We start from the raw sequence: 14,180 nt of genomic DNA, 5'->3' as shown, positions 1-14,180 counted from the left end.
GAGGGTGGTTTGCTATCTAGCTAGCAGAATAGTGTGCCTTTGATCCTCACACATCCTATTTTTGTGGACACAGCAGCCATGCTTCCTGGGGAGTTTAGAGCTGGGTGCCAGCAGTCTTGTCCTTTACTGAGCTTAGTAACATCCTTGGATTTTGTGTGCTGCTTTGAGTGAGTCAGAGATGTGAAGCCCATTGCAGCATGAGAAAACCCCCAAAGCTCGGAAATTTACCTCCACATCTATAATAACTGAATGTTTTTTAGCATTAGAATGTGTTATGTTGTTTGAATTTTGATTACACTTTGACTTTGGAGAGGAATAGTTTCAGACACTGGTACTTTTTGAAATGGATAGTTGAAGATTCTAAAATGCAGGTTTTATACTGTTAAGTTTTAACCAGTCAAGAAAATTTTATATAACCAGTGATTGTTACCTTTATTTTTTGTATAAATTTTGTTTAGGCTGCAATGTTTAGCTTTAGTTAACTCCTTACTCTTGCTGTCTTACATTCATTACTATGTTTAATGGCATATTTGCCACAATATTTAACATGTAAAAAGCAGGGATTTCATTTCTTTTTTTAACAGCTTCATATTGAAGCTGAGACTATCCACAAATTGAGTGCAGGCTTGATATGCTATATCTTGTTACATAAAGCTGTTGCCAGAATCTTAGTAAATACATTTTAAAAGTTTGTTGTTTTTTGTATGATAGTAACAAAATATGGTAAGTTAACTTTAAGTGAGAATTACATTACTTCTCTTTCTGTGTCATTTTACTAAGATTTTGTGCCTCAGATATTCTGCTGAATTATTAGGAATGTTAAAAGGAATTGATAAATTGTTTCATTTTATATTTTTATATAATCAGGTAATAAGAAATGCAATTTGATGTACAATTTTACCTGTTTCAAAAGGTTTGCTAATTATAGTGGTATATGCACAGAGCATTTTGGCATGACAAGAGGCTGAATAAATAGTTATTTTACTTTAAAAAAAAAAGAAATTATGTGGCATCCTTACATTTCTCCCTCAAAAGAAGTGAAAATATGGCAGTTTCTTGAAATGATGTTACTGAACAGGACCTATTCTATATTTTGCCAAATGAGTTTGAACAGCTAAACATTTTTCTGGCTTCTAAATGGATGGGAGGAAATGTTTAACCCTATTGTGTTGCTACAAAGCCAGGCTGATCACCCTGGGAGGCCTAAGCAGCTCTGGGTTGGCTATGCGGGCAGCAGGACTTTCACATTTTGCTGCACATGGACCCACCACTTCAGGGGACAACTGCCTGGGCTTTTATCTGCAGAAGTGTGCTGGGATGGGTATTTTGTCTAAGATTTTCCTTATGCCGCTGAAGGAGTAGAAAGCAGTTAGAACTATTTGCTCTTGTTTATCTGCAGTGGAAAAGAGATATTTGACAAGCTCTGTTTCCTGGGACCCACTGATTTTTGTTCCTCTTCTCAGGTAATATTGTAATGAGTTGTTTAAAACTGAAGACAAAATTGGGATTGTGTTCCACCTGTAAAGACTTGCCTGAAGAATGTTTTCTTTTCTGTGCTCATTGATTTGGTTTTGTTTATTGTGCTGATCTGGCTGGTGGAGTTTGTTTCAAAGATCAGCTTGAGAGGCTTTGATGGGGAAAAGTATTCTCAGTAACAAAATGTGAACACATTTTAAAGAAAATTAAATAATAGTATGTTTATGTTTTCTGTTGGATTCATCAATCAGCAGGGGTGTTGACATATCATTTCAATGAAATATGTATTTTCTCATTCTCTGTTTAGATATTTGATCTTGGTCTCATGGACTATTTTATTTTTTACATTATCTTAAAACATTTTCTAGTCAGGCTTTATTTTCCCTTGTTTTCCTTTTTTTTTTTGCCGGTCATGGGGCCTCAACTCTGGGTCTGGGCGCTGTCCCTCAGCTCTTCAGCTCAAGGCTAGCACTCTACCACTGGAGCCACAGCGCCACTTCCGGCTTTTTCTGTTTATGTGGTGCTGAGGAATCGAACCCAGGGCCTCATGCTTGCAAGGCATGCAACTCTACCGCTGAGCTACCTTCCCAGCCTATTTTCCCTTGTTTTCTACCCTCTTGATATTTTAAATAATATTCCAATATTATACTTTCTGTGCACAAAGTATAGCATAAGCTTATGCACCTTTTTTATTTCAAAAGGTGTCACTCTGCACTAAACTTGAGATTTTCCTTTGAGTTTTATTTATCAGTTCTTCTGTATACAAAGTTTAGTGGCCAAAGGATGAGCAAAGCTGGACTGGCACACATTTTTCAAAACATAATTGGATTCATTAACTTTAGCTCATGAAAGACTATCTGTAAGTTTATATTCAATTTTCTGAGTTTTTTTAAGCTTATGAAATGAAACATGGGGGGGGTGTAGCTCAGTGATTTGATTGATAGAGCACTTGTCTTGTGTACATTAGGCTCTGAGTTTGATCCCCAGCATTGCAAAAATAAGGAAGGAAGGAAGGAAGGAAGGAGGAGGAGGGAGGGAAAGAGAAAGAAAGAAAGAAAGAAAGAAAGAAAGAAAGAAAGAAAGAAAGAAAGAAAGAAAGAAAGAAAGAAAGAAGGAAGGAAGGAAGGAGAGAAGGAGAGGAAGGAAAGAGAAGGAGAGGAAGGAAGGAAGGAAGGAAGGAAGGAAGGAAGGAAGGAAGGAAGGAAGGAAAAAGGGAAGGAAGGAAAGAAGGGAGGGAGGGAGGGAAAGAGAAAGAAAAGAAAGAAAGAAGGAAGGAAGGAGAGGAGAAGAAGGAAGGAAGGAAGGAAGGAAGGGAGAGAGGGAGGGAGAGAGGAAGGAGGGAAGGGAGGAAAGAGGGAAGGAAGGAAAATGGGAGGAGAAAAGGAAAGGGAAAGGGAAAGAGAAAGAGCAGAAAACACATTATGTTTACTCAGATGCAACCAGCTACTACCATAAAATGATTTTGTATCTTTAGAAAATCCCTGAAAGGGGTTGGGAAGGTGGCTCAGTGGTAGAGTGCTTGCCTTGCATGCATGAGGCCCTGGGTTCGATTTCTCAGCACCACATAAGCAAAAAGAAAAAAAAAAGCCGGAAGTGGCACGGTGGCTCAAGTGGTAGAGTGCTAGCCTTGAGCTGAAGAGCTGAGGGACAGCACCCAGGCCCAGAGTTCAGGCCCCAAGACCGGACCCCCCCCCCCAAAAAAAAAAAAAGAAAATCCCTGAAAGTACTCATTTATTGAGGCTGGAGATGGAACAAGCCTATTTTAAAACACTATTTTTGTAAGATAATTTTTCCATTGTCAGATTTTCCATTAACCAATAACATGACAGCATGAAGGTCACCATAAAAATGCTTAGGTTTGCATACAGTTCGAACTGTCTGGTTTAATCCTGTTAATTGTCCTCTACAGGAGTAGCAAACAGGTCTTCTTAGTTACATTTTAAAGATGAGATATGTAAGATTTAGAGAGCCCAAGTGGCATGCCAAGCTATCTAGCTAGGAGCAGGCAAAGCTGAATTCCCACCCAAGCATTCAGACCAGTGCCTTTCCCTAAACTCTGTGTTGGCTCCATGTGCTTGATGTTTGCTTTAATGATCAGACTGTTTGGACTAAGCTTTCTACTAGGAAGGCTTTGGCAACAGCTGGTGTTAGGTAGATTAAAAATAAAATAAGACTCTCATTGGAAAGTGGAAAATCAAGAGAGTTGGAGAGAAAGTAGAAAAGATAGCAGAATATCTGAGTGTTGGTGAAAGAAGTGTGAATTACAGCCACATAGGCATGGAGTTTATTCTTTCCTCTTTTCTCTTCCCCAAACAAGTCTGTAGTCCTTTGGTGCTGCTCTTTCTTGTCTCTGTTTCTTTTCCCCCTAGAAATTTGCTAAATGCTGATGAATAGCTAGTAGCCACTGTTAGTTACCAATCAAAATCTAGGACATTTTCCTTGAACTTGATATTTATATTTCATTGACAGAAAAATAAATAAATCTATGAATCACCCATTAATATATATATATATATAAATATATACGCTCTAAGTGTCATGTTTACTTGAACTATTCTGGGAATAATTAATATCTATTACTGGGTTATATTCTCTTGTCATGCCTATATTTTTTTTCATTCTGAATTTTTGTACTCTTCCTATAACTGTTTTCTTATACTTTAGTTTTATTTTTTTGTCAACCCACTGATTTTCCTATTTGGTTTCCATGGTTTCTACCTATATTTCTTGAAATCTCATTGTGGATATTAACGTGACTTAAACTGGAAGTCAGATAAAAATTGAAATGGCCCCAATTAAAATACTTGCTACCATGTCATTAGTATGGTGGGGAGGGAGTTAAGGGGCTGGGAGGTGGGGGTTGAGGAGAGAGGATGGCTCAGTGGTATGGTGCCAGCCTAGCAAGTGTGAGCCCTTAAGTTCAAACTCCAGTAACTGCCTAGAGAAAGTAGTAAGTTTTACACACAGGAGTTAAAGAGGATTTCTGTGGTTAATGTCAATGTAAGGGAATGTGAAAACATTTGTTTCCTAAGTGTTTTATGCTTGCCTAGTATGTGCAAGACCCTGGGTTTTAGTACCACAGTAAGGAAGTTTAAAAAAATGTGTACTGACCAGGTGCCGGTGGCTCACTCCTGTAATCCTAGCTACTCAGGAGGCTAAGATGTAAAGAGCACGGTTCAAAGCCAGCCTGGGCAGGAAAGTCCATGAGACGCTTACCACCAGAAAACTGGAAGTGGCGCTGTGGCTGAAGTGGTAGAGCTCTAGTTTTGAGCTGAAGAGCAGAGGGACAGCATCTAGGCCTAGAGTTCAAGCCCCACAACTGACCAAAACAAAAAAAAAAAAAGTGCGCTGCTATTTGCACAGGGTTCAAATTCAGGTGGAGGGTGCTGGCTTTATGTCAGGTGTCTACCCCCTGTGGAGGGGCTCCTCACTACACTCCCAACTGTAGAGAGAGAGACACTTACTTTCATTTATACAGAAATGTAAAGCCTACTAAAGAGAGTCAGGGGCATAACTAGACTTGCAATGTGTTTCTAAGTCATTTTGACTCTGGAGAATAGTTTTCTTGCTGATTTGATTACATTCCAATTCATCAGGTGTTGACCTTTTCTAAAGTGATTCATTTGAGAGGAAATGTTACTGACTGGGAAAGAAAGGTTTGAAAGGAAACACATTTCCTTACAGACTGAAATCATTCAAAAAAAGCCATCATAGCTAGATGAAGGAGGTTTGAAAAGTGACTGCTGTGCATCTCTACCCTGTGCCGCCACGCACGGAATCCAGAACTGACACATGCTCTGGAATATTGTCATGGCTTTCATGGGTCTTCCTGTCTAAACCAGTTTCCCTCCACCCTATCCTCAAAACAGCTTTTACATATCACTCTTCTAAAGGAAACCCTCCTCCCATGCCATTCAAAGTAGAAAGCCAGGCATTGCTGGGAGGTGCTAGCCCTAGTCTATCTGATACCTACCCTGTGCTTTTCTGGCTTCATCTCCTACTATTCTCCTTGTCTATTCTGGGCCTGCTTACTGTTCTCACACGAACAAACGAAACCTACCTCAGCACTTTTGCATTTGCCTTTCTGAAAAGCACTTCAGTGGTCATTGCACTCAAATCATACTTTCCTGGGAGGCTTTTCCCTGAGTAGCCTATTTAACACTGCAGTCCTCCCCAGCTTAGCACACTCCCGCTCTCACCACGGCTCGCTTCTTCGTCCTAGCATTTACTTATTTAGTTCCTTGCTATTTGTCTTTTCCCTACAGAATGCAAGCTATGTGGCAGCAGTAGTATTTGCCTGTTTTATTCACTTCCATCTCCAGCACCTAGGACAGTGTCTGGTATGAAACAGTACTTGTGGTCAGAGGGAGTGACTTGTGGATATTCCAGTGGAAACAAGACCCCTCTAAGAGTAAATTTGGGGATTGCACAATAAAACCTTAAAATGAATAAAATTTGTTCATATCAACTGGCAGGCCATAGGAAGGGCCTTGGGGGGCCTCCAGTGTCAGGCTTAAATGCAAATGATGCTGGGAGCCGCAATGAATATAATGCTGAAAAATGTAGGTGGAAGTGGAAATGGGTTGTTTTGTTTCCACCGTAAGGATTTTCAAAGTGAAGGAACTGAATAGGAAATACATGAGCGAAAGCCCTGAGCCTCTGAAAATGTAAACTTCATTCACATTCCAATCTGTGGGGTTTTCTAAGCCTAGTGTTCTAAGGTCAGAGGGCATTTGTATTAGCATAGGCCTTGCTTTGTTAATTCACCTCTGACTAAACCTCTGAATTCTTTATTATGATGGTGGCCTTCTAATGACAATAAAACCAAGCCCTCATAACACCAGCAACATTTATACAGCACTTAGACAATTCCTACATGAATTGGCCCCAGAGACCTTAGTAGGTAGGTCAGGATTATTGACCCCATTTTGTACACACAGAGGAAGCAATTTCCCTAATGTCACCTGGTAAGCTAATAAATTCATCGTTTGATTACTTTATTTATAAAAAAAAAATGGTTTATTACTACAGACCATATTGCATTAAAGAAAACCTACCAATTGGGGAGGGAAGGGATAGTGGGAGAAAAACAGAGTAAGTAACAATGTTCAACAAGAAATGTACTCATTACCTTACTCATATAACTGTAATCCCTCTGTACAGCACCTTTACAATACAATAAAATAATATATATTAAAAAAAACCCTCCTTTTATGTGGGTAGCTTTATAATGGGACTTGTAGTTAGCAACCTGGAACTAAAAGAATTCCAATCTTCTCTAAGACCACAGTTTCATAATCTTAAATTTGGAAACTGATTCAGTGAGTTCCATGATCAGATGCCCCCAATGCTATTTTAACAGTGACCAGGACTAGGCCACTCTGCCAAGATACTACTGTGGAGATATCCAAAGGCAGGTTTCTGTGGGATGGGGGAATCCTATTCCTGCCTGGCCTCCAAGCCATGATTTAGATCCTGTTAGAATTCCTTTGCTTTTAAAAAGTCAGTATAATTAAAATAGAAAATCAGGGCTCGCACTGACAACTAGGAAACAGAAAATTCCTTGTTCAGAGGACCAGGACCCACCAATACTATGGAGGAGGAACATAGGATAAAAGTATCTGAGAAGCTACATCAGAATTTGGACCCGACTGTATTTTGTTTCTGTGGAGTTTCACTCTTTTTCCTTCCAGAGTAATTTTATGAAAAGACTTCAAACTCAGTTCAATGAGCATGTCAAATACTCAGGAAGTTGTGAGGAAACATTTTTAAATGAGGGGACTACTTGTAAGTTTATGTCTGAATCAAAAGGAGACTAGAAAACTGGAGCAACTAAAGAGAATTCTGGATCAAAAACAACTTAGTTTTGAAAAGAAAGAAGTATGTCATCTTCATTCAAATGGTAGAAAGTTTTTCAAAACCTTTTCTCACTTCATAACATCGTGTGTTTACTGCAAGTAGCAACCAAAAATGCACATCCAAATCCCTTCCTTTAAAGGGGAATGAGGTAGTTCCTAAATCTGACTTACTCTATTTTGATTCCTTTAATAAACTGGCTTATTATCTACAGTGTCAGCTGTAATATTAGCTACAATGTTGAATAATAGGAAATTTAATTAGGCCTTCAAAATTTTACTCTAGGGGCTAAGGAGGTTGCTAATTCATAGAGTGTTTGCCTAGCACATGTAAGGCCCCGGGTTCCATCCTTAGAACCACACACACACAAAAATTTTTAATCCAAGTATATTAAACTTGGTCAAATTAATGTATACATTGTTAAAGCAATAAAATCATTAGGTATTCAGTCAGAATGAAGTTTAATATTAAAATCTTCAAGAGGCTCAGTCTCAAAAATAATGATAACAGCAGCATTTTTTCATATATGCTACAGCTGCCAGGACCTAAAAAGTCAGAGGAGGGAGGTTAGTTTATATTAAAATGTGCTTAAAGCATCTTTGTGAATATTTCTCTGCTATATACATTGCATTCTTGTGTGTGTGTGTGTGTGTGTGTGTGTGTGTGTGTGTGTGTGTGCACGCACCCGCACATGTGCACCTGCCAGTCCTGGGGTTTGAAGTCAGGGCCTGAGCACTGTTTCTGAACTTATTTTTTGCTAAAGGTTAGTGCTCTACCACTTGAGCCACAGCTTCACTATGGCCTTTTTTTTTGTGGATATTTGCAGAAAAGAGTCTTACAGACTTTCCTGTCTCGACTGGCCTTGAACCATGATCCTCAGATCTCAGCCTCTTGGATAGCTAGGATTACAGGTGCTGGCTACATTGCATTCTTTTTAACTAGATTCTTTTTTTTTCTTTTTTAAAATTTTGTTGTATTTATATTTTTATTGTAAAGATACTATAACAGAGGGGTTACAGTTACACGAATAAGGTAATGAGTACATTGCATTCTTAAGGTAATTCAAGCATATTGACAGATCTGGGTTGAATAAATGATCATCAGAGGAATTGTGCAGATTATAGTCTATAACGTTTTTCTGAATTTTGAAAAGTAGTTGGAAGTATGCTTTGCAATGCTTCAGAGGTCATATGGTCATATAGGTCATATGAAAGTTATATGTTTTCTAATCTTATTTTTACCCACAACTTGACATCATGGAAATATCTGCCACCTACTTGAACATTTAAATATACATAATATTTAAATATGCATGATTATTACCAGTTTTTATTTATTAACTGTCAGGTTTCATTTATTTGTCCAAAGTCAGCTGAAAATATTAAAAGAAAAATTCCAGAAATAAGCAACTCATAAACTTTCATAAATTTTTTAAAGCAAAATGATAAAACCAGTTTTTTTATTGTCAAGGTGTCATATAGAGGGGTTACAGTCACATAAGGTAGTAATTACATTTCTTGTTACCCCTTCCCTCATTTTTCTCCTACTCCCCCTCCTTCCAGTACCCCCACAAGTTGTACAGATCATTTCCAACATATTGTCTTGTGTATGTCACTGTTGCATTGGTTTCCCCCCCTTGTCCTTTGTCTCACCATTCTGTTACTCAGGCTGATCTGAACTTTGGCAAAATAGCAGGATACTCAAAAATCAATGGCTTTTTTGTATGCCAATAATTTTTTGTATGTGTGTTGGTCTTGGGACTTGAACTCAGCAGTTCAGGGAGATGTTGCTTAGCTTATTGCTTAAGTCTAGCGCTCTACTACTTGAGAGCCACATCTCCACTTCCAGCTTTTTAGTGTTTAAGGGAGATAATAACCTCAAGCCCTAGCTGGCTTTGAACCTCAATCCTCATATCTCAGCCTCCTGAGTAGCTAGGACTATACATGTGTGTCTCTGGCACCTAGCTACAAATTAAAAGTTTCAAATCATTTCATTTTAGTATACTGTTACAACTTTAATTTTTGGTTGTTGTTGATATTTTCTTACTGAACCAATATCTTACTATGCTGAATTTCTAAACTAAATTTTTTTGTATATATGTATATATAAGAAAGCACATGGTATAACCTCATGCCTTCCATATCCACAGGTTCTGAATCCTTAAATTCAACTAAATGTGTACCAAAAATATTCTGAAAAAAATTGTCAGTATTAAACATATATGGAATTTTTTCTTGTCATTTCTACCTCGGTGGCACAATACAGTAACTATGAAATAGCATTTACATTGTACTAATTATTAGTAATCTAGAGATGTTTTACACTTATGTGGGAGGCTGTATGTAGCCTATATGCAAATGCTGTGTCATATTATACAAGGGATTTTATATCCTTGTATTTGTAATTTGCAGGGAGTCTTGGAACCTTTCCTCTCAGATACTTAGGGGACCACTGAATAAATGGAGTTTGTACTATCTGAAGTTGCAAGGGGTTGGACACTGTGTCTTCTGCAGATAAGAATGACTACTGAGCTACAAAAAGGGAGTTTTTCTTTGTAATATCTACATCTGTATCTTCTCTTAGTATGCAGTATTTATGCCAGTTGAATTGTTTCCCATTTTACAGTATATATTAGAATTGATAAGCTTATTTTAAAGACAGATATGCTGAAAGTGTGCTTGATCCTTTGTTCAAGGTTCTTAAATATCAATCAAATTAGAATAAAAGTTAAATTTCCTTTGCCAACTTATGTGTCAACAAAAGGTGTCTAAATAATCATATTTTGTGAAGTTGAATACACTTTATTTCTTTGATCAAATACCTTCATTGTTATTTTTTTGTTTTACAAATATTCACACTTAATTTATCAGGTGACTCACCTTTAACCAAATCAGTTTCTTTAGTATATTATAGTAGAAGATCTTAAGGGTATATATTTTGATTAGCACCACAGAATTAATAATTGAAGATTTTTTATAATTTCTTATCTAGTCATGGTAAGTCTTTTGATATGTTACATATTGCCTTTAATCTTTCATCTGAGATCTTCAAAGTGTTTCACTTATTTATTATAACTGTATAGTAACTCATTTGTAGTTCATCATTTTCAATTGGCAGATTTAAATTGTCAGAGCAGCCTTCTTAATATATAGAGAGAAACCTCCTTAATATATATAAATGGCTTCCATTTCCCTGGAGATAAATGTTAAAAGAACTACAGTCATGCACAGAGATCCTCTTCACTTCCTCCTTGTCCTTATTGGTACCTCTTTTATACACCTACACACATGCACGCAAGCACTCCTGTATACATATAGATAAACGCTTCCTGTCACTCCCAGGACTGTGAGCTGCTGTATTGGGGCCACACCTTATTATATAGATCCTCAGACTCTAGCATGTTTGTTTTAGAGAGTGTTTTCTCTGTGCATATGAGAAACTCTTCTAATTTGACTTTGTTCCAGGAAGAAGTTTTCTAACTGCACAAAGTATCATATTTCTGGTTTAACTGTCATCATCCTAAATACACCCTTCTAGTGTGGGCCATGCTCACCTATATTGGAATATCTGAGGCTGCTTATCAAAAGACTTGGACTTCCGGGCATGTCTCTGTCAGTGGAATCAGATTCTCTCAAAAACACTATTTTCAGTCTTTCTTATTTCTTAGTAACAGTGTAGTTTTATTTGCCATCATGTAAAGTTCTATCTGTTTTTGTGTTTAGTGTACTTGAAAACTAGTTTCTCACTGTCTGCTATATGAAATCTATAAACCTGCTGGGTGCTGGTGGCTCATGCCTATAATCCTAGCTGCTTAGGAGGCTGAGATCTGAAGATCTCAGTTTGAAGCCAGACTGGTCAGACAAATTTGAGAGACTGTTAGCTCCAATTAACCAGCAAGAAGCTGAAACTGGAGGTGTGATTCAAGTGGTAGAGCACCAGTCATTAGTGAGATAGCTGAGCAAGAACATTAAAGCCCTAAGGCCTTGAGTTTAAACTTCAATACCAAAAAGTAGTATATATGCATTGATAATTTATATATTCATTGATAATTTAACTGCCCACTTTTAAACTGATTCCTTCCTAGGCAAAGTAAACACTACTGCATTAATTATTTCTATTAGTATTAATTCATACTCATAAGCTGACATATTGAATGGTAGCCTCTATTTAAAGATAGTAAATATATAAATAAAAAATGTAAAATACCTTAATCATTTTTTGCTGCTCTAAATAATGTTTTTAAATGAAGCATGTTTCTTAGATTATAAACACAGATAAAGGACGAAGGCATACTAGGCTTTACTAAAGGTTTTATTATGATCACAATATTACTGGCTTCTTATAAAACACTCCAAATTATTAAAATGTTAACACAGTGCTATCCACCTCAAGTGACATTTATAGAAGTGGAGACCACAAATGTGAAGATCTCTGTTTCAACATTCAAGACCCCATGATGAAAGTGGCTTTGAAGTTTACATTGACATTAGCCTTCTGGATAAAAAGGGGTAGTGATGGATGGAAAAGATAAACTTGGGTAAAGAAGTTTATAAATTAGCTTCCTTACATATAACTTTAACTATATACAAGAGAAGTTGGAGATGTAGACCCTGGACAGGAGCTTCTTTTGCATGACCAAAAGGGATGTGACTTTGAGGCGGAAGATGGCTATTGGAACATTTGCTTTCTATTTTATAGTTTCAGTCATTCTTTGGACCCACACAGCATACTATGCATCACCAACAGTTTCAATAACATACGTGACAGTAAGTTTGCCAGATGTTACGTTAGCCTTTGCAGTAGCAGATTATAATGTCACTTGAAATAGTCAAAGCTTCTTCAGGTAGTCTTTACCTTGTTGAGTTCATCAAGGATTAGTGGGCTTGTTTATTGAAAGGCAAAACACCTACAAGTTCCTCTTAAGACAGACCTATTCTTGTTCCTATCCCTGACTTTTAAAATGTGTATATCATGGAGCTGATTCCAAATCCCAGGAAGCTTACTTGTCTTGCAAGAGTAAACATGAACTTGATGTTTAATTTAGGCCAGAAGTCAGGGCCTGGTGTCCTGAGGACCCCAACTAGCCAGGTTGTGGTAAAAGGGAGTACCTCTGGATGCTGTTTGGATGAGCTAGTAGTTGTTTTATTTTAGTTTTATTGGCTGCTGTAATGGGGAGAGCTGGTTTCAAGATTATTTTGGCTTTTTGCCATGCCAAACTGAATTAGGCTGTTGTATGACAGGCAGACTCTAGAAAAGCCAAAGACAAATGCCAATTATAGTACAGTTGTTTACTTATCCTTTTCTATGCAGTTTATACGTATGAATGGACCCCAAGTTTAACTAAATGGTTATGTCAAGAACAGAAAGTTTTTTTTAAAAAAGAGCAGTTTGGAAGTTAGCCTATGATTTTGCCACTTCATTAACGTCAAAATAAAAAATAATAATTTTGGAAGTTTACTACCATTTTATAGGGATAAAAGAATACAATGATTTTGCATGCTAAGTGAGTACCTAACACACATAATGCTACATGTTGAATTTTTGAAATTATCTGTTTCTCAGATATATTTGTCTTGAAGATTGTGGACAAGAAGTAATCATCACAATTGAAAATAGAAATGCTTTGGATTTCAATGTCATCTACCTTTAGCCATATCACTAAGGAGGAAAACTTTTAGAAATAAATCTCTAACTCTCTTTAATAGCTTTACATTTGTGCCATAAAGTGTGAAACAAATACCATTATGAGCATTCTTGCATGCTAAGACTTCTTGCTTTATATTGTAGCAATTGATTTTTTTGTTGACATTGAATATTATGGAGTCTCATTTTAAAACAAAGAAAAACAAAAAGTGTACAAAAAAGTATGCAAATCAGTACCAATTCCCATTGAGAAAGTTGAGTTGCTTTTCTGAATTACTAAAATCTTTGTTATATACGTGAAATGCTTTTGTTTTGATGGTTTATTCTCTGTATTATGACCTTTGGGTTTCTTAGCATTTTTCATCTAGAAGCCATTCATCTTTTCTGAAGGCTACTTTTATATACATCATACTTCTTCTTGACCTTTTGACTTAGGACTGATTTTATTTAATAAGATAAGTTGATTGCATTTTTGAGTGAAAAAATGTTATTGGGAAAATAGTCCTTGGCTATATGATGGATTGCCCTATTCTGTTGACCTGAATGTATTACCAAGTTAGGAAAACCCAATGACACAGTTGTCAAAGCAAGAGTAATGTGACAAAAATTAATTTCCTACAAATATTGGGCATAATTGCTGACATGGCAATACAATTAATATGTGATGTTGTTTTAGTGGTCGTTGCTTGGAGGTTAAATTGCCACAGAAGGTTAGTGTGGCAATGCTCTATCAATAATACACATAAGCAAGATGAAATAGTTTCCTCTTATAATACATGGAATCATACCCAGGCAAAATTACACATATGCTTTATGCAAAAAGTATTACCTTGAGTTGAATCATGTTAAAGATAACTATCATGCTAAAGATAACACTTATCAGAAGAACCATCTTCCCTTTAAAAAATCTGTGTTTGAATCATCTTTTATCCTACACTCTCTAGAGGTAATTTCATTTCTGCCCTTTTTTGTAAACTATTAAGAATAGGAAAGCACATTCAGCAGGCCAGCCTAGATGGATGGTCCAATAGGAGCCATGAAGGCTTTGGACCACAGCCTAGGAGGAGGTGGTTGTACTGACATCTCCAGTTCAGGACATGGCTCTCCTCATAGCCACAGAGTTTTCCTCTGTATGCTTCCTAAGGCTTTCACACTCAGTTTACCCCTCTCCCTTTCTGACTCTTAATTTTCGGCTTTCTCCATGC

The 14,180-nt window shown here is 37.1% G+C and overlaps 1 protein-coding gene across 13 annotated transcripts in view; it reads left to right on the top strand.

Annotated features, from left to right (window-relative positions):
• Nrcam (neuronal cell adhesion molecule) overlaps positions 1-14,180 on the top strand; it is a 277,714-nt gene that overhangs the window by 107,951 nt on the left and 155,583 nt on the right. The gene's annotated exons all lie outside the window — the stretch shown is intronic.

Source organism: Dipodomys spectabilis, unplaced genomic scaffold, assembly GCF_019054845.1.
Source record: "Dipodomys spectabilis isolate Male_0828 unplaced genomic scaffold, ASM1905484v1 ptg000089l, whole genome shotgun sequence".
In the NCBI taxonomy this organism is placed as follows: domain Eukaryota; kingdom Metazoa; phylum Chordata; class Mammalia; order Rodentia; family Heteromyidae; genus Dipodomys; species Dipodomys spectabilis.
Note: the sequence above shows the minus strand (reverse complement) of the source record. Positions and strands in the feature narration are given on the sequence as shown.